The sequence below is a fragment of the Octopus bimaculoides genome, chromosome 9 (assembly GCF_046866305.1).
Source record: "Octopus bimaculoides isolate indiv1 chromosome 9, ASM4686630v1, whole genome shotgun sequence".
NCBI lineage: Eukaryota > Metazoa > Mollusca > Cephalopoda > Octopoda > Octopodidae > Octopus > Octopus bimaculoides.
Genome location: NC_142936.1, coordinates 86,169,182 through 86,191,681, shown reverse-complemented (window position 1 = coordinate 86,191,681; position 22,500 = coordinate 86,169,182). Strand labels below are relative to the sequence as shown.

At 41.1% G+C, this 22,500-nt stretch overlaps 1 protein-coding gene across 9 annotated transcripts in view; it reads right to left on the bottom strand.

Annotated features, from left to right (window-relative positions):
* Positions 1 to 22,500, bottom strand: part of LOC106878494 (uncharacterized) — a 470,127-nt gene that overhangs the window by 160,471 nt on the left and 287,156 nt on the right. Inside the window, exon 1 of one of the 9 annotated variants that reach the window (XM_089357955.1) lies at positions 4,734 to 4,902. The exons of the other annotated variants lie outside the window; for them this stretch is intronic. The gene's annotated coding sequence lies outside the window, so the exon portion shown is untranslated. Of the gene's footprint in view, positions 1 to 4,733; positions 4,903 to 22,500 lie in introns of those variants that run through there. 9 annotated transcript variants of the gene reach the window in all.

Here is a 22,500-nt window from a genome sequence, read left to right as displayed (position 1 = left end):
GTTCTACACCACTGCATATTGTTAGATGCACACACACACACACACACACACACGGCAAGATGTATGCCCACACTCATGCCCACAAATGTATTATTGTAATTTATTACAGATCAGGCAGATAGAATAGGTAAACAGACAGGCAGACTGAGGGGTGGTTAATTAGACAGGCAGACAGATTAATTAGACAGGCAGAGATGTAATTAGACAGGCAGACAGATAGAAAGCAGATAAGACAGTGAGTGTTGAAAGCCAAGGAGAGAGATACTAACAAAGGAGAGAGAAACTAACAGAGAGAGAAAGAGAGGAAGGAAAAAGAGAGAAAGAGAGGAAGGAAAAAGAAAGAAAGAGAGAGAGAGAGAGAGAGAGAAAGTGATCACCTTAATAACTGTCCTTATACCCACAAATTAACAGTTATGTTTCCACTCTCTCTCTCTCTCTCTCTCTCTCTCTTATTACCTTAATTGCTCATGTAACACCCTCTCTGTTAAATTAGTTCACTCTCACATGTATATACATGTGTGTGTGTGTGTGTACAAGTCAATGTCACTTGCTTTGACACTGTCGATTTGTTTGTAGGTTCCCGTCACAGTCTAATGATACACAATTAAAAACCTATAATTTTTTAATGTGTGTGTGTGTGTGTTTTGCGTAAGGAAGTGGGTGAAGGTAAGTCTAGGATATGTGTAATAAGAAGGGGGGGACTACCTAAATAGCAGTTTAAATGCTAAAAAATATGTCAATGTGGTGGTCATGGTGGGAAGATGGAGTGGATACTGTCTACCCACATGATACACACATACGCACATGGGATTCTTATGTGAACAGATGCACACTTTTTCTGTGTCTGGATTGACTGTGCTAAAAAAATATGTCAATGTGGTGGCCATGATTGGAAAATAGAATGGATACTGTCTGCCCTCATACACACACACACACGAGATTCTTATCTGAACAGATGCACACACTGTCTGTGTATGCATCGATTGTGCAACCAACACACCAACTCAAACTGCATATTTACAAACACAGGGAACTCTCTTAACTCAAAAAGTCTTGTCGCTTTGTTAGCGACCAGTTCGAACTCTCTCAAGAAGAACTTGAATAAAACTCGAAGCAAAACAAACATACATACATACTTCCTCCATGCATGCATGGAGGAAGTCAACTTGTGACCGAGTAAGATGTCTTCCTAAACCAAGTCTGGGCAGATGTTCTATCAAACGTAAACATAAACAGACTGAACATTGTAATTTGGTTCTGCATTTGGAGAATACAAATATATACAAATTACACATACAGACATACATACACATGCACACACATACATGGAAATATACACAACAAATATGTAAACAGAGATATACACACAGATATGGAGTCACACACCCACATACACACACAGAGAAACATAAATTAAACCATGTAGGTATAACTACAAAACACAGTCATGTGGTGGTGAGGTTATTGTGTGGGGGTGGTGCTGATGGTGGTGATAGGCAGGGTTTAAAAATAGAAGAAAATGGGGTTAGACCGGAATGAGGTCTTCTGGACCAGCTGGTTTTGGCAGTAGAACAATTGTGGCGGCGATGGTGGTGAGTGTAAAGACATTTTCACAGGGAACTATCTGAGATCCATACTACCCGCCACCTTACCACCACCACCACGACGACCACCACCACCACCACCACCACCACACTCCATGGTGTTGTGATGGTGGTGGTATCAGAAACAGTAGAAGTTGTAGTAAGGGAGTAACACACTCTCGGAAGACAGACTGGTGGGACCCCCCTCCCTCATGCGAAAAGCAAAGAAGTGAACAGTAAGCTCATCCTCGCTCACCACAGCCTCCCTCATCACCAGTGCCACCAAATTACTATCACTGTAACACACATAGACAAAGAGGAAGCTAGGTACCCACTAAAAATTCAAGAAATCTGAGGGCTTCTGTCTGAATGAAGCCAAATTATACACACACACACACACGTGCACACATATATATGCCCACACACGCACATGTGCACATATGCTATTATGGTATTGAGCATATTTTCTCCTGCTTTATATATATATATATATATATATATGTATATATAATACAAATAATATGTGAGTATATATATATATATATATATATATATATATATATATATATATATATATACATACAAGTATGTACATACTTACATCTACCTGTATATATAGATGCATATCCGGGTACAGGACGTCACAAAAAAACGTGGACAAAATGAAAAACAGAACATAAACAGAGCACAGAAAACACACAGGCCACATAGAGAATATTTCCTTCATCAGCTGCCCCTATTCTAAACTAAGCGATATTATTCTGTTGACTTTAAAAAGCAGGAGAAAAAGTGCTCAATACCATAATAACATGTATACACATATATATTTGGAAAAAATAAAATTTACAAAAATAAATGGAAAATGAATCAAAAAGCCAAAGTGACCCCTTGTGAAAGAGAGAAAAATAAGACCAAAACTACTAAATGGAATTGAACTCTTCATTCAATATTCACTGACCAGACCAAATCCAACTTTTTTTTTTTAACTTTAGAATTATTGTTTACATTTAACAGATATTCTTAAACCTGTGAGCAATATCATAATCACAGACTGAAGACTGTGTATTTGGATCCACTTCCTGGTAATAACGGCTGTGGAAATTACTACCACATCGCCTCGCACCTACCAGGCTTTCTCCAAACCGTAATTAGAGGCCTCCCCAACACCAGTACCCAAAACAGAGATTTTGGTTGTGTGTGCTGTTTTATGACATCATTAAAGCAGAAAATGGAGACAGAAGATATTGCGTACGAGATGGATCAATGGAACCATGAGAAGTAACAAGTGTCTCAATTGACAATTTAAAGGTATCAATATAACGGAAACAGCTATAAAACTATGTTCTATTTTACACACACACACACACACGTATAGATGAGTGTGGTTAAGAAGGTTGTTTTGCAATGTGGTTTGGTTTTGGGGTTCAGTCCCTCTGTGCGTCACTTCGGGCAAGTGTCTCTTCTACTATAGCCCTGGGTCAGCCAATGCCTTCTGAGTGAATGTAATAGACAGAAACCGTGTGTTCCTCACTACTTGACAACCAGTGTTGGTTTGTTTACGTCCTTGTAACTAAGTTGTTTAGCAAAAGAGACTGAGAGGATAAGTATCAGGTTTAAAAAAAAAATAAGTACAGGGTGTGATTAAATCAACAAAGCCCTTCAAAGTGGTGCTCCAGCATGACCGCAATCCAATGACTGAAACTAGTAAAAGTTAAAAGATATATACAAGTACACACACACACATATTAGTACAGGTGAGGTGTGGTGAAGCAGTTTGCTTCACAAACCTAAGGTTCTGGGTCTGACCCTACTTTGTGCCACTTAGGTCAGATGTATTCAACCATAGCCCACTAGCCTTCAGAGTGAATTTGGTAATAGGGAACTGATCAGACGCCTGTCGTGTGGGTGTGTGTATGTGTTTATAAGCGTGGTAAAAAGTTTGCTTCCCAACCACATGGTTCCGGGTTCAGTCTCACTGCATGACATCTTGCGCAAGTGTCTTCTGCTATAGCACCAGGCTGACCAAAGCCTCGAGTAGATCTGGTAGACGGAAACTGAAAGAAACCCATCATGTGTGTGTGTGTGTTTTCTACTATTGTTTGACAACCGGTGTTGCTGTGTTTACATCCCTGTAACTAGGCAGTTTGGCAAGAGAGACTTATAGAAGAAGAACCAGGCTTAAGAAAAAAGAAAAAGAAAAATTTAGTATTGGGGCTGATTATTTATTCGACTAGAATTCTTTGAGGTGATGCCCCAGCATGGCCACAGTCTGATGACAGAAACAAGTAAAAGATAAAAGATAAAAGATATATTGAAAGATGCAGATAAAGAAATAATTTTATTCTCAAATGCAGGATAATGCTAATAATATAGCATGAACAGGATAAACTACCTATATTTTGCAGAAAAATAAAGCACTTGAAGCGTAATCATAGGGATGCGAGTTCAAGTCTCATGGCTGGCTGCCGACAGATTTTTCAGCAAAAATATGGGTAGTTTATCCTGTTCATGCTATATTATTAGTATTATTCTGCGTTTAAAAATAAAATTATTTCCTTATCCGCATCTTTCAATACATCTCAACACTTCTAAAGCAAAATTTGTTGACTTTCAACATAAACTGAATTTAATAAAGATATATATATATATATATATATATAAACATAATTAAGGGATCAGCAAACATTTGCTTCACCATATATATATATATATATATATATATATATATATACACTTTGTTACATTCCTGAAGAGATGAAACTAAGATGTATATGGATTTAATCATTGAATAAACAGAGAGGACTGACAAAAATAAGCCCAATGGTTATGTCATTGACTAAAATTTATGAAGATGTTGCCCCAGCAGTGCCACAATCTCTTGACAGATATCCATCAGTAAGAAGCATCAAAGAATGTACGAGGATGTAAAACAAATTTGGTTGTCAGAGCGGTGGTGGAAGGAGCAAACAGTCTCATCTGTTTGTGGCTTGCAGTAGTGGTGGTGGTGATGGCGGTGATGGTGATAGTGGTGGTGGTATTAGTTTTGTGACTGTGCCCCTCCTTCACTCGCACCACTACCGCCACCACTACCACTACTACATCTCTGCGTTAAGAATTAAAAGAGTTAAGAATAGTAAAAGTAGGTCCTACCAGAAACCAGGATAACTTAGCAGGAATTTCCTCTCCACTCCTGCTCTGGCAGGGAGTCGGTTAAGATTCCAACTGAAGAATCAGCGGCAAGAACTTTGCTGCTGCTGTTACTGCAACACTGGTACAGCTCCTACCTCACTCCTCCTCCCCCACCATCACCACTACAAGTAGCACCAGCACCGCCACCACCACCACCACCACTATCACTGCTTAAGGTAGTGGAGTTAGTGTGATAGCAATTACATTAGGGGTTACAGTGTGAGAGTGAAAGTGGGGGAGCAGTATTGTTGCTGCTGTAATTTAAACCCCAAGTAAGACACTTAGCTAAGACCTATGACCAAAGACATTCCGACTGTGACCATCCTGTCTTTTTCCTGTATAAAAGGGAACTGGAATTCAGCACTGCATTATTCAACAATCATTTTCTAAAATGGTACAACATGAACACGAGGGAAATTTGCCTGCAATTTCTAGCAACCGAAGTGACCGCGTAGAACAAACCTCACTGGTTCAGGTTGCGGTAATGATGCTGGTGGCAGCATAGGTATGGATGGTTTTGATGGTGGTAGTGGTTGCGGAAGTAATGGCTTTGGTTGTGCTACTGGTGGTGCATAGCATTGTTTCTGGTGGTTGGTGATGCGGGGAGGGGGGGGGGCGGGGCGGATAGGGCAGTACTAAGCATCGCCAAAAACAACAACAACAACAACAACAACAGAAACAGGAACAACATCAACTGAAAACAATAGGAGAAAGAACATAATGGATGAATCCCTTAACTTCGATGTTGGCATGGCAACATCATGTGTGTGTAGTAGAATGGACATGCGTACGCGTGCGTGCGTGCGTGTATACAATTGTACAGATTCACTTCTATTCTTAATAACCCACCTCCATACATCATCAATGTATCCTCCCCCCCTCTTCACTATCGAAGCCCTATTTTTCCTTCTTTCACCTTATTTATATCTCATTCTTTGAAATACTTTCTACTTTCTCTCTCTCTCTCTCTCACTCACACACACACATACATACACAACACAACACACACACATACACATTCATACAGATTTTAACCAATTTCCTATTTTCAACTTCCTTTTACTTTCTCCTCCTCCTCTTCCTCCTACTCCTCAATTTTTTTTTAAAATCCTGCCCCCACAATTTCCTCATTCATTTATCACCTTTCTTCTACCACCACCACCACCGTTAGTTCCCCCCCCCCCCGCCTTACCTTACTATTTATAAACAACCTCTTCGCCACCCACCCCCCGTCTTTATCGTCAGCTTTTCTTCAATGATGTTTTTGCAAGATGAGAGATAGGAGGTGAAGGGGGAGGGGAGGAGGAGAAAGGGACACACACACTGTCACACACACACTAATAACAACTACCATAGTAAATTGGTGTAATTGCATAAACTGTGTTTATGTATCTATATGTATGTGACTGTGTGTGTGCGTCTGTATATATATATATATATATATATATATATATACATATATATATATGTGTGTGTGTGTGTGTGTGTGTGTGTGTATGTATGTGACTGCATGTATGAGTGTGTGACTGATTATTATATTTGCCAATACGTAAGTGTGTGTAAATATATGGCTTTATATATGAATGTAGATATGAATGTGTGTGTGTGTGTGACTGTATGTACATGTTGTGTATAGGCGTATGTGTATCTATGTGCAGGCGCAGAGGTAACACCACCGCTCTTTCAAATCTAGTTAAATCAATCAACAAAAAAGCAGGGAGGTGAAAAAGGGGGAGAGAGAGAGAGAGAGAGAGGAAGGAAGAAAAAGGAGGGAGAGAAAGGAGAGAAAGAGCTGAGAAAAAGAGAGGGTGAGAGGTGAGATAGAGAATTAGAATAAGAATAAGGGGGAGGGGGAAGTAGTCAGCTGAAAGAGAATAAAGGTGGAGAGATGAGTAATAAATAGATCAAAAGGTGAGAGTGAGTGAAAGCGAGTGAAAAGGGGTGGACGGGAGGGAGAGAGAGAGGGGAAGAGAGAGAGGGGAAGAGAGAGAGGGGAAGAGAGAGAGAGAGATTGTGTATGCATGATCAGGGAGAGAAAATAGTACCTTTACGATACACACACACACACACGTACGATCCAGTGATATATTTTCCCCAGCAAGAATAGCGTTTACTGTGACTTCTTGGGCAAGAAATGACATGCACTCTACGGATGTTTCGAGTAATCCTTCATTTCAATGTAACTTTTACTATGGTTGATATTGTTGTTGTGAGAGAGAGAGAGAGAGAGAGAGAGAGAGAGAGAGAGAGAGAGAGAGAGAGAGAGAGAGAGAGAGAGAGAGAGAGAGAAGAGAGAGAGAGAGAGAGAGAGAAAGAGATAGTGTGTGTCCCTTTCTCTTCCACCCTTCCCCTTCACCTCCTATCTCTCATCTTCATTTTAATATAACTCAACATGAAAATGATATATATATATATTTATTTATTTATATATATATCATCATCATCATCACCATTTATCGTCCGTTGTCCATGCTGGCATGGGTTGGACAGTCTGACCAGGGCTGGTAAGCTGGAAGGCTGCACCAGGCTCCAGTCTGATTTGGCATGGTTTCTACAGCTGGATACCCTTCCTAACACCAACCACTCTGAGAGTGTAATGAGTGCTTTTACATGCCACTGGCATGGGTGCCACTTTGTGTGACACCAGTATCTGCGTCATAAGTTTCCATGGTGGCATAAGTTGAATGGTTTGGCCAGAGCTGGCAAGATGGAGAGCTGCACCAGATTCCAGCCTTCAATTTTGGCTTGGTTTCTGCAACTGGATGCCCTTCCTCATGCCAACCACCTTACAAAGTGTACTGAGTGCTTCTTACATGGCCCTGGCACAGGTGCTGTTTTTTTTTTTTAATGTGGTACCATCACCAATAGGGTCAATAAGTAATTTGCAAGACAAAAACCTCTTCAGCTGGGAAGAAGAGCATTAACCAAGGTTGATGAGGATATCAATTCTGCTGTGGTGAGCAGGCATTCTTGAGTACAGCAAGGCACCAGATATCTCAGTGCTTATATGCCTGTGTGTGTGAGAGAGAGAGAGCGAGATAAACATGCAAAATTCAAAGTACATAAATATACACACATGCACATAAAGTCACATCAATACACACACACACACACACACACTTAAAGTATATAAAGAAACTGTGCATTTCATTAGACACATAACTGTATTGTCTATTAACAGATAGTGACATATTTGTGGCCACAAACAGCATGAGTTAGTAGAAAGACAGTTAATGGAGAAGTGCTTCAGCTGGACTACCTGGATCTATCAAAAACAGAAGTAGCCATCTTCATAGAGAGAAGGTATAATTAGTGACCTTGAAGCACTGGCTAAGTATAATAGCCACAATTGTGACAAATTGTTCATAGCTGTGATTGACTCATTGCATATATAGGATGCATACTAGGGCTTGCCTACCTCTGCATGTGAAGACTAGATCTGGCAGATTATGTAGGGGAGATCTTCATGGTTCAACAGCGGGGAAAGACTGCAGCGACAGTGGAGTGCAGAGAGCCTGATGAGGATGGCTTCTTGAAACAAGACCTTTCAAAAGGATGGATGAACCTAGTGTTGGTTCAATGACTACGTAGCAAAACCATGGGCACTCAGAAATTCCAAGTTGGTGTCTGGCATGCTGAAAGACCACTGGGAGTGAGGCATCTCTCGGGTCTTGTTAAAGCATGACTCTAGAAGTTCACTCAGATATAAAAACCAGATATGCAGGGAATGGTATTGAACATTTTAGGGATCCTTTGCTTGCACTTGAGATCATGGAATTCCCACATTTCTGACGCTGTCCCATATTGGTACTGGATATCCTGCCCTGGCTTGTCTTTGGATCATGCCATTAGGGTCGTCGAGAGAATCTGTGAGGTAGCTATGCAAGCCTTACTGGAGCTAAAGTCCCAGGCTGTGCAATCACTGGTGAGGCAACTTTGCATTGTCTGGTCAAGTCTGTAGGCACTGCAGCGAGCATGGAAGACGACTGAGTTCCTTTCGAGCAGATCACATGGAGGCAAAGTGGCTGAGTTCCTTTCAAGCTGGCCTCATGGAGGCGAGGTGGCTGAGTTCCTTTCGAGTGGGCCTCACGGAGGCCAGGTGGCTGAGTTCCTTTCCAGCAGCCTCATGGAGGTGGGGTGGCTGAGTTCCTTTCGAGCAGGCCTCATGAAGGCAAGGTGGCTGAACTCCCTTCAAGTGTTGGGCCTCACAGAGGCAATGACAAAGACCTTTGGCATTATGTTGTGTTTGAGAAGAAGACCCATCAAGCTGAGCAAAACTGCAGTCATGGCAGATACACATAAAAGCACCCATTACACTCTTGGAGTGGTTGGCATTAGGAAGGGCATCCAGCCGTAGAAAACCATTTGAAATCAGACTGGATCCTGGTGCAGCCTTCCGGCATGCCAGCCCAGTCAAACCATTCACCCCATGCTTGCATGGACAACAGATGTTAAATGATGATGATGATGATGCCACACACACACACACACACATATGTATAAGTTTACACACTTGCATATGTGTGTGTGTGTGTGTGTGATGCACACTTATGTGTCAGTACCCACAGTTTCCTTTATATGTTGTGTATAGCAATGTGGAATAGAATTTTAATGTCTGGGAAAATGTTAGTGAGAACTTCAGCACAAGAACACCAAAGAGGACAAATTGCCAACAACGGCGACAACAACTATAATAACGGTTGCAGTGACAACAAGTGCAATGGTTGTGTGTGTGTTTGTGGTGTATGCTGTGTGTGTGTGTATGTATGCGTGTGACATTAATGCGATGTGTAAAATAAACAGACGTACATGTGACTATATGTGAAGTAGAGATGTAATGTGTGTATGTGCTGTGGTATGTAAAATAGTGATGTGTGTGTGTGTGTGTGTGTGTAGGTTGCTGTGATGGTATGTAAACTAGATTGTGTGTGTGTGTGTGTGTGTGTGTGTGTGTTTGAAGGCTGTGTTTGTGAGAGGAGGCTACAGTGTGATGGTATGTAAAATTGAGGTGTATGAGAGAAGGCTGCTGTGATGGTATGGACAAATACCACAAGGGTGGGGTAATATCTAGACTAGCAATTGTCACACCACTTGGTGTGTGATTTTGGTGATGATGATGGTGGCGGTGGCGGTGGTTGTGGTGTGTATAAGGGGCGAGGAGGTGGGTAGGTGCCTGCGACGGATCTTTCTGGTAGTGTGGAAAGGTGAGGCTGACCAGAGAACAAGCTTAGGTATGAGAGAGAGAGAGAGAGAGAGAGAGAGAGAGAGAGAGAAAGAGAGAGAGAGTGTGTGTGTGTGTGTGTGTGTGTGTGTGTGTGTGTGTGTGTGTGTGTGTGTGTGCGTGTGCACGCAAAAGGCAGCGACCTAACAGAATCGTTAACACACCAGTTGGAATGCTTAACAGCATTTCGTCCATCCTTACGTTCTGAGTTCAAATTCCACCAAAATCAACTTTGCCTTTCCTCCTTTCGGGGGGGAGGGTCAATAAAATAAACACCAGTCGAGTACTGGGGGGTCAATGTAATCGACTTACAGTACTCCCTTAAAGTTGTTGACCTTGTGCCAAAATCTGATACCAACATCATCATCATCATCATCATTGGTTAATGTCTGCTTCCCATGCTGGCATGGGTTGGATGGTTTGACTGAGGGCTGGCAAACCAGGAGGCTGCACCAGCTCCAATCTGATCTGGCAAGGTTTCTACAGCTGGATGCCCTTCCTAATGCCAACCACTCTGAGAGTGTAGTGGGTGTTTTTACGTGCCACCAGCACGGGAGCCAGTCAGGCAGCACTGTCCGAAAATAGTTGATGCCAGTGCCCCCCGATTGGTTCCCATGCTGGTGACGCATAAAAAGCACCTTCAGAACGTGGTCAATGCCAGTGCCCCACCAATGGCTCCTGTACTGGTGGCATGTAAAAAGCACCATCCGATTGTGGTCAATGCCAGTACCCCCCGACTGGCTCCGTACTGTTGGCAAGCCGATATATTTCAAAATTAGAGTTGTTGTTAATGATGATGGTCACAATTATAGCATGAATAAAATGATATTGATGATGATGATGATAGTGATGACTTCGGATATAATTGTGGTGGTGGTGGTGGTGGCGAGTGGTACTATGAGTATCTGTTGACAACAGTATTGTCTTCCCCACATGTCTGTTCATTGTTGAGTGTATACCAAACTCTGTTCACTGGTGACTGTACACCACACTCGGTTCACCTCAAGGGCAAGCTTGTATGTGTGGAAGACAACGATTTTATTTAGCTTGACATGTCTTATCAAGTACAGCAAATCACCACATCTCCTGGTTCCTTATCATTTCCTCAGTGAGGGCCAGCATCCTAAGATCCTTTCTCACCACTTTGTCTTACGTCTTCCTGGACCTACCCCTTCCACAGGTACCCTCCTCAATTAGAGTTCAGCACTTCTTTATGCAGCTGTCCTCATTCATACGCCTGTCCACATAGAAAACATGCATGGGATCTCCTACCCATAATTCCTCAGACAAAGACTCTCGAAGTACACAGCTTGGATTATGAAGGTTCAGGAGGACACAGCTTGTTGGACCCTTTTTATACACTATTTATATGTGTCCTCTCCTTCCCCCCTCCTCTCAGAACCTCCCCCCACCCCACCATCAGTCATCAGTCTATGCCATTCTGACATGACAGACACAAACAGCTGTTTCTTTACAAATATACTTAAAACAACAAATTGAGACACATTGACACAATTTTTTTTTCTAGCTACCACCCACACTGTAGCACTTACCATTACCATTACCACCACCACCACCACCACCACCACCAATACTACTACTACTACTACAACTACTACTTCAACAACAACAACAACACATATCAGTTCACTACCACCCATACTACCACTGACACTGTATCACACAACTTCTAAGGTGGTGACAGACAGACAACCACCACCACCACAACCACCACGTGGTCTCTGTATAATTTTCTCCCACCATGCTCAGGGTCAGTGGTATGGTTCCTCCTCTCAGTGATAAAAGGTATAGACATATAGGTACATACATACACTTTCTCTGTGTGTGTGTGTGTGTGTGTGTGTGTGTAAGTATATAAGCACATGTTTACTTGTGTGTTGTGTGTTTATATAAATTCCAACAAGGAAGTGTTTAGTTTGATCAAATGTTCATTCATCCATTTTTCTACGTTAGTATGGGTTAGATGAATATACCACTGAAGCATTGTTTCACAGCCAGATGCACTCCCTGTGCCAGACCCTTACTTCTTTCACAGATTAGGGATCTCTTACTCCACATGTTTTCAATGGCACAAAACCCCTCAAAAGATTTGCGAATGGGGGGAAATAGCGGCACCACTGCTATTAAACTGAATAATTTTCAAGGACGCACACAGACATCCAAAAACGTAACTGACTGCTTTGTGTGTGTGTGTGTGTGTGTGTGTGTGTGTGTGTGTGTGTGTGTGTGTGTGTGTGCGTGCGGGGGGAGGTGGTTGTCTTCCAAATTCACTCACAAGGCTTTGGTCAGCTTTGAGTTATAATAAAGGACTCTTGCTCAAAGTGTTGTCCAGCAGACTGAGCTTGAGCCTAATAGTTGCAAACCGTCCCACCCATACCAGCATGGAAAACGGACGTTAAACGATGATGATGATGATGTTACATATATATATGTGTGTTTATACAGGACCATGTTAGCAGTATTCTAGATCCCTTGAAAAATCAATGCACTGAGCCCTATAGTATTTATTTACTGACAGCAAGCGCACAACATACATAGACCGGAAGTGGGGCCCTAGATTTGTGAGGCCCCTGGGCCACTGCATTGTACGCTTGTGCCTTAAGATAGTACTGTGTGTATATGAATATGTGTCTGTGTATGTAAATGATGAGAAGAGAGTGAGAGTGAAAGAAAGAGAGAGGCACAGAGAGAGGGGGGAGTGAGAGTGAGAGGAGAGAGATGCTGTACCCCTCCTCCACACACACTCTTATGTAACTAAACATCATCCAGGGTGACACTGTGGACATTGGTGAGACCATCTCCTACAACACATACACCTATCATTTCAGAATATGTCCCCTGTATATTGAGAGAAGAGAGGGAGAGAGGAGGAGAAAGAAAGAGAAGGAGAGAGTGACAGAGAGAGAGAGAGAGAGAGAGAGAGAGAGAGAGAGAGAGAATTGGTTGATCCATCTCAATGTCCTTGGCATTCTCCTCTTTCTTTCTCACTAAACTGCAGGTGAGAGTAGCAGCAAATGTTTATAAACATTACTGGGGATTTAACCAGCAGCTGCAGCCACCACTACAACCACTACCACACCACCACAACCACCACCTACACCGATAACACGATTAAGGTTACAGCAAGGTTTTACTCCAAATCAATTATTCACGTGTTGTTGTTGTTGCTTAGCCCCGGGTCAACCACAAACCAGCAGAACTGTGATTAAGGGTATTCCATTAGTGACCAATGTATCTGTAATCTAGAATTATACGTATATAATTAAGTAGTGGGGTCAATTGCTTCAACTAACAATTTTTTCAAGGTAGTGCTCCAGCATGGCCACAACCTAATGGCTAAAACAAATAAAAGACAAAAGATTATCTATCTATCTATCTATCTATATACTTTTCTACTCTAGGCACAAGGCCCAAAATTTTTGGAGAGGAGGCCAGTCAATTAGATTGACCCCAGTACACAACTGGTACTTAATTTATAGACCCTGAAAGGATGAAGAGCAAAGTTGACCGTGGCGGAGTTTGAACTCAGGACATAGAGACAGGCGAAATACTGCCTAGCATCTCGCCCGGTGTGCTAATGGTTCTACCAGCTTGCAGCCTTATCTATCTGTCTACGAGGGTGAGTCAAGAAGTAATGCCATTTTGTTTAGGACAGGTATAATTACCAACACAGGAATAATGTTTGCCTCTCAAACCCTCTTTCCTGGAGATGATAGTCTGAAGGCGCTAAATTATTCCAGTGAAGTGGAAGTGAAAACTGTAGTGAAGAAATGGCTCAAAGAACAGTCAACAGAATTTTACGGGGCAGGGATACATGCTCTCATTTGAAGGTGGAACATTGCTATTGAGAGAAACGGTGACTATGTTGAGAAGTAGGGATGTGATCCACAGAGGACCAGCTTCATTTTAATGTATGATACATGTTCCTGTGCTGGTAATTATACCTGTCCTAAAGAAAATGGCATTACTTTTTGACTCACCCTCGTATTTATCTCTCTGTCAGTCTGTCTATCTATCTATACACACACACGAGTGATTGGACAAATGAAAGAAAGCGTACTCAACACATTTATAGGGAGTTACATGTACTGTTCAAAATAGGACATAGTTGAAAGACATTAAGGAGTCATTTGAGGGGAACTTTGCTGCCATTTCTAGCAGATTGAATGATTGTGTAGAATCCTGCATTGCTGAACTTGTTATTTTAAACGTTTGTTTTTAAGAGCAACCTAATATAGAATTTCCACCAAAAGAAACAGTTTTAAGGATCCTGTTTAATTTTTAACCTAAGTACAAGGGTTTAAGGCCTGTTTAATTTTCAGTGCTTCAATTCACTAGATATGTGGGAGTGGATGGGGGGGGGGGGGAATGGCAATGTTGGTTGCCAGGGGTTACAGAGGCTCACAACTGTTCATATGACAAGGTGTGTGAAGTTAAAGGTCAGTGGTAGGATTGTATCTTGGCAACTGAGTGGAGGACGGGAGGGGACTCACATCTGTGTGTTTGTGAGTGTAAAGGGATTAGCAAAGAAAATCCTGTTGTTGTTATAGTTGTACATAGCAGTCATTCCTGCAGCAATCTGTAATTAGAACTAGTAAAGTAGTAAAAAGTAAGTCTCCTGCACCTCACTGTCTTGAGTCCCTTGGACTCATAGAGACCCTAAGCATTTAAAACATTTTGGTGCCCCCATCAAAATCAAATCAAACCACAATCAAATGGAAATTGTAGTTGTGGCTGATGCCAGTGCTGCCTGACTGGGTCCCATGCTGGTGGCATGCAATAATGATTAATCCAGCGCTGCCTAGGATTCATAGGGCTGGTTACTTAGTTTTCATGGGGTTTAAATGACTGAGATCACGACATTGCTCCTGATCAGGATGCCAGTTCATTGTAGGGTTACTCATTTACAGCTGAGAAAACTGGAGTGATGTGAAACAAAGTGTTTCGCTCAAGAACACGATGCACCGCCTGGTCTGGGAATCAAGACCACAATCTTCTGTGGCCTAATGGTTAGTGCAACACCCTAACCATTAGATCACATGCCTCTACAATTCAGACTAGAGATTGGATCAAATGACAAGAACAGCAAACAGGCATTATTGGCAGACAGTGATCTGAGACTAAACCACTTTGCTCTGATACTTTGTCACTAGACACTAAGGCCAAACGATTGTGAAATGTGGTTTGACATTGAACTACATTGATCTGGTACCTATCTGTTACTGACACCAGGGTTGACTGTTTGGTGAACTAAAGCCTGAGATTGTATCATATTGATCTGGTACCCATCAGATACCCAAGCTTACTGATTGGTGAATGTTGTCTGAGAGTAAACAACATTGATCTGTTGAACAGGTATTGTTATTGGCATTTAATACCTGTTACTAAAGATATAGATCTAGTACCTGTTACTAAACAGCTTGATTGACTGTGGTCTGAGACTGAACTATATTGATCTGGTACCTATTACTAGCAGCTAGGTGGACTAGTCTGAGATTGGACCACAATGGTCTCTTCCATTATTAAATTCTCCACTCCCTCTACTCTTATCTGTCCTGAATCTGGGTTCAAATTTACTGCAGCCATTTCATTGCGTCTTTGAATCCCAGTCTGTGTTGCAGAGAGGGGGGGGGGGGAGACACAGCAATGGGTTGCAGAAAAAGAATTGGGAAGCGTCATAATAGTGGATTACTAAAATGGCTTAATGGTCAGTGGCACAATACTAACACAATGGGCAAGAACACATTAGTGGCTTAATGGCCAGTGGTTTACTGGTATTAAGTTAGAAACCACCACCACCACCACCACGGGAACATCTACACAGTTACCAAACATGCTAGAAATGGAAGCCAAATCTCCCTCAAACCACACACTTTTTGTCTTGTAAAAGAAGTGGCAGATTAGCACAGGAGATAATGTGGTCCTAGTAGATGTAAATAAAAGGCTGGGATATTTGATCATGCTTGCTTCATTACGGCTGACCTGACGCTTAATTAAAACTACTACTACCACCACCACTACTACTGCTGCTGCTGCTACTACAGATACCAAAATAAGACACACTAAGAAAATAAATTCAGATGCAAACACTTGTGTAATCTGGAACGTGTGTGTGTGTGTTCACGATGTGTCTGTGTGAATGTGTGAATGTGTGAAAATCAAATAGTAGAATCCAGGGAGAAATGCGTGGGTCGGAGAAAAACCAAGAACACAAAGTTGTTCCTTGTTCTGTCTTCTGCAAACACTCCACCACTGTGACTGACGTTGTCGCCACCACCACCACCACCATCATCATCATCATCATCGTTGTCGTCATCATCACCACACTTTCCATTGACACCACCACCACCACCATTGACACACATACTTCCAACTAACATCGCACCCCACATCTTCCCCACCACCACACCTCTGTGCACACATCCTTCCTGTTAATCCATTCCCCACTGCCATTCCATCAAAAGGTAAAAAGAGTGAATTGATTAAAAAAAAGATAGACTTCAGAAGAAGTTCCACACTTCAAAACTCCCCACATGAGTTATATATCAGTTCATGCCAGTACCTCAAAGGGGCTGCAAGACCTCCCCCACCCCTCAGCAGTCACAATAATCACCAATCCACAGAGGTAAGAGCAGCATCAAACAACCATCGCCACCACCACTACCTATACCATCATTGCTGCTGCTGCCGACAGGTTGTACCTTGCAACCCAGAGAAAAGGATCACTAACAAGAGGCGGAGGGGGAAGGGGTTGGCAGTTCAAAGTAAATTTTATGACGAAAAGCAAAGTGTGTGTGTGTATGTTTTATGTGTGTGTAAAAGATACGCAGAAACACATATCTATCTATCTATCAATCTGTCTCTCTCTCTCTCTCTCTCTCTCTCTCTCTCTCTCTCTATATATATATATATATATATATATATATATATATATATATATATACGGTTTAGATATAGATTCAAGGCTTGAATACGGTACTTATGCGAAGGCACCCGAATATCGCATCCCAAAAGGATGGGTGATTAAAATCAAACAATAAGCAACACGGATTTCAAAAGTGATTGCAGTACGCACGTTTCATGCTACTTCAATTTATTTAAGTAATGCGAGCATTACCTTAAATGCAATGTGAAGAGCAATCTTCAGCTGCACGAAAATGCAGAAAAAAAGACATATTATAAATGTGGCAACATATCAAATCCAAGTGGGAGAGAGCATACATAAAAATCCAAATGTGAGGAAGAATATATAAGTCCATCTTGACATAGCGGAGTCTATCAGGCTAGTGTATATATATATATATATACACACCAATGTTTGTGTGTATGTGGTAGGTAGCTTGTTTACCAGCTTCATGGTTCCGGGTTCAGTCCCATTGCGTGGCACTTTGGGCAAGTGTCTTCTACTACAGGCCTTGTGATTGGATTTGGTAGACAGAAACTGAAAGAAGCCTGTTGTATATATGTATATGTATATATGTGTGTGTATATGTTTGTGTGTCTGTGTTTGTCACCCCCAACATCACTTGACAACCAATGGTGGTGTGTTTACGTCCCCATAACTTAGCGGTTCGGCAAAAAGAGACCGATAGAATAAGTACTAGGCTTACAAAGAATAAGTCCTGGGGTCGTTTTGCTCGACCGCTAAGTTACGGGGATGTAAACCAACAATATCGGTTGTCAAGCGATGGTAGCGGGTGGACAAAAACAGACAGAAATACATATATATATATATATATATATATATATATATATATATATATATATATATACAACGGGCTTCTTTCAGTTTCCGTCTATCAAATCCACTCACAAGGCTTTGGTCGGCCTGAGGCTATATGTAGGAGACACTTGCCCAAGGTGCCATGCAGTGGGACTGAACCCGGAACCATGTGGTTGGGAAGCAAGCTTCTTACCACACAGTCACTCCTGAGCACACATACACACACACACACACACACACATATATATATACACACACACACCTACCTACTCACATGCAATCATCCAAAATATGAAGTAAATATTCAGCAGGTGAGGAAGGGATTGTGGTAGAGAGGCGGCCGTTTTACACTGTGCGTGTAGAGTGGAGCGATTATAAGCTGGATAGAATGGATGAGAGACCAGTTGATATATGCATGTGTGTGCACGTGTGTGTACGTGTGTATGTGTGCAGTTGTATATACTCTCACGCAAATATAAAATGAGTACATATATACTGAATAATGATTAAGATAGTGCAATAAATAGATATTTCTAAATAACCTTGTAGATGAATACAAAACAAGAAATGAAAACACACAAATAACGCACACACTAATATCTATGTATACAAACACACACACACAAAGTAATTTGCATATTTTTCTATGTATACATTTATATATGCTTTATAACATAGACGTACAGAGAGCTGTGTGTGTGTGTGTGTGTGTGAATGTGCAGACAGGATGATAGAATGTATGTTATCAAAAAAAAACAAACGTATAATGAAGCTGATTATAAAAGATTTCCGGACATACACTGCTGTGCTGATGATGATGATGGTGGTGACGGTGGTGGTGAGCCTGATGAAGTTGATGATGACGATGATAATGATGACGATGTTGATGGTGGTGGTGGTGGTGATGACAGTGATTAAATTAGAATAAAAGTCTTCGTTTCGACTGAGTAAAAAAGCGAGCAAAGTCAGTCTGTCAAAATAGGTATGTGTGTGTGTGTGTGTGGTGTGTGTGTGCGTGTGTGTGTGTATGCATATTTGTGTATGCGTGTGTGTGCGTGCATGCGTGTAAACACAAAATAAATACATACAAATTTTCTCGAATTTGGTACTTAAAAAGTTAGAATTGGTTCACATTCTCTAAGGATAAATGGATTGATACACGCCCTTGCACACATACATACACATAAGCGTGCATGTACATACAAATAACACACATGCACGTACATAACACACACACATACATATATACATACACACACATATACGTGCCTCTTAAACTGTATTTCCGACACAGATGAATTCATGAGAAGAAGATCTATTAGAGAGAGAATTTTATCGATAAATCTTTTTATAGCTCTGTTTACAACATGGTATGTGAGATTAGGTAACTATAAAGAGACTTGTCTAAGCTTTCAGACTGACTGGCCTTACAAATTGTTACTGCAGACACCCCACCCCTCACACACACTGCGTCTATGCATGTGTGTGAATACTAGGTTATTGTGAGTCAATCTGCATACACAGACACACACAAACACACGCCACACTTATTTATATATATATATATATACATATATTTGTTTATATCATGCATCTGTGGACAGTAGCATTGTGGGATATGTTTGCAACAGGCCAATTGCCGGTCCACTACATTCCCTACGATTAGAACAACAAGAAATGTTTGTAAACTCATTCTGTGAAAGCCTGTGTCGTTGTTGGCTCAGATAGCTTTTGTGACAACCACTGGAAGTTTTGTTCTACATTCTGATAGTCATCGTTCTATAGAGGGTTAGTAGAGGCCAAAACTGACGACATTCTGGGGGGAAACCATGGGCTTTGATGATAGCCAGCTTGCTGGTTTGTTCCAAAGGATAACTTTCAAAAGTCACTGGCTTGGCAGTGTTACCAAGGAGCCTTACCAATTTGAGACAAACTCGCCAGGCATGGATCTTCATGCCAGCCCACGTGCCCAAGAAAGTGGTATACGTGTTGAGAGTGGATATATCTACTTAAGGAATGCCAAAGGTTCTGAAAAGGTCTAGTGGTGGACCATTTTATTTATTATAAATTTGTAAAAATACCATTTATCGTTCGTTGACTTATTCTTTGTAAGCCTAGTACTTATTCTATCGGGGTCTTTTGCCGAACCGCTAAGTTACGGGGACGTAAACACACCAGCATCGGTTGTCAAGCGATGTTGGGGGGGGGGGCTCAAACACAGACATATAAACATATACACACACATACATATATGCCCAAGGTGCCACACAGTGGGATTGAACCCAGAACCATGTGGTTGGTAAGCAAGCTATTTACCACACAGCCACTCCTGCAGGGAAAGGTATATCAAAAAGTTAGAAATATAGGTGAAAGTGGTGGTAGTAGTAGTAGTAGTAGTAGTAGTAGATTTCTAGTGAGGTTATTGTCAAAGCAGTTCAATAGTCAGAAGCATTCTGTAAATCTCAAACTGATATTAAAACCAAGACTGGATAAAATATTTAGTGTAGAGTCAATATTTCTGTAAATAATGAATTATCGACTCTTCATACATATATAATGTATCTGAGAACTTTGCTGAGTTGTGGCCAACTAGATATCAGTTTAAGATTTATAGTGTATATGCATGTGCGTATGTATATGTGTATATATATATATATATATATATATATATATATATATATATATATGTATGTGTGTGTGTGTGTATACATATACATACGTATATATGTATATACATATACATATATGTATATATGTATATATATATATATATACATATATAGATATGTATATATGTATACATATACACATATATATGTGTGTGTAGGTACGCACACACACATAATTTTTGCTACCCTTTATTAATTATATATATGTATATATATAGGTTGAGCCATTCTCGTGCTACTCTGAGTTTCATCCATAGGTGCACAAGACCTAGAGGCAAGTTATGACTGGAAATCGATGGGGTTTGCATATTTATGTATAGTTTTCTCGTCACAGAGTGTGGTAATGGAAAGAAAATACGATAAAAAAGGAAAATAAAAAGGAAGAAAAAGAGAAAATAGGGAAAAGAAAGGAGAGTAATAGAAAAAAACCGAAAAGAAAATATGAAGAAAAAATCTCTGGGATTGAGCACTCTTTTTCTGATAATTAACACTAAACGTATACACACACACATACATACATATATCTGTATGTATATATATATATATATATATATATATATATATATATATATATATATATATATATATACATACATTCTGTTTATGAGAATATGTGAGTGGTATGTACAAGTCAGCTATGAGTGTGTGTGTGTGTGGGGGGGGGGGGGGAGGGGTACAGTGGCATACTGTGTGTTTGTATGAATGACAACTGATCTCTTATGAAGAAATGATAGGTGTGGTGGAGGTGGTGGTGGAGGTGGTGGTGGCGGTGATGATAGTCATGCTTACAGTTATCAGATGAGACAAAGATCCTGTGTTAGGTGTGGAAAATGTTTTGTTCCTTTGTCATATCATCATCATCATCATCATCGTTTAACGTCCGCTTTCCATGCTAGCATGGGTTGGACGATTTGACTGAGGACTGGTGAAACCGGATGGCAACACCAGCCTCCAATCTGATTTGGCAGATTTTCTACAGCTGGATGCCCTTCCTAATTCCAACCACTCAGAGAGTGTAGTGGGTGCTTTTACGTACCACTGGCACGAAGGCCAGTACTGGCAACGGCCACGCTCAAAATGGTGTATTTTACGTGCCGCCTGCACAGGAGCCAGTCCAGCGGCACTGGCACAATCTCGCTTGAATGTCTTTACACGTGCCAGGAAGGCGACACTGGGCACAAGTGCCACCATGATTTCGCTTTCCCCAACAGGTCTTCACAAGCTGAGTTTCGTGTCCAATGAAGGAGACGACGTTGGCATGGGTGCCAGTCATTGAATTTAGTTTGATTTCGATTCCGATTTCACTTGCCTCAACAGGTCTTCGCAAGTGGAGTTTTGTGTCCAATGAAGAAAGGTATGCATAAGTGGGCTGGCTACACACCTGGCAGAGGCCTTAGATTTAGGTCTCACTTGGCTTGCTAGGTCTTCTCAAGCACAACGTATTTTCAAAGGTCTTGGTCAGAAGTCATTGCCTCAGTGAGGCCCAATGTTCGAAGGTCGTGCCGCTTTCTGGGCCTACCTCTTCCACAGGTTCCTTCAACTGCTAGGGTGTGGCACTTTTTCACACAGCTATCGTCATCCATTCTCGCCACATGTCCATACCAGCACAATCGTCTCTCTTGCACACCACAACTGATGCTTCTGAGGTTCAACTTTTCTCTCAAGGTATCTGTTTTTAATTTTTTGGATCAAAAAAATTTTGTTTTGTTTGAATTTTTCAAGTTATTTTCTTTTTTTAATCAGAGTTTAAAATACGGAGAGTCCAAATTTTTGGCTTAAATCTCAGCAATGGACCATTAAATGAGTCAGGAGAACAATATTGAAAAACAGCAATACCTCAGAGTGACAAAGAAATGAAAATGGTATCAGGTGGTCGTGAGATGTGCTAAAAATAACAGCTAAATAACCCAATCATATGAAGCCTCATGTGTAGGACATAAATTGGCAAAGTTTTGCTGAAAATTCCCAAAAAATTAAAAAGTTTCGAGTGGTTATACGGGGTGCTCAAAGCAGGTATTGTTTTCAGTTGTATTTGTCCATACATACATACATACATAAATACATATATACATACATACATACATACATATATAC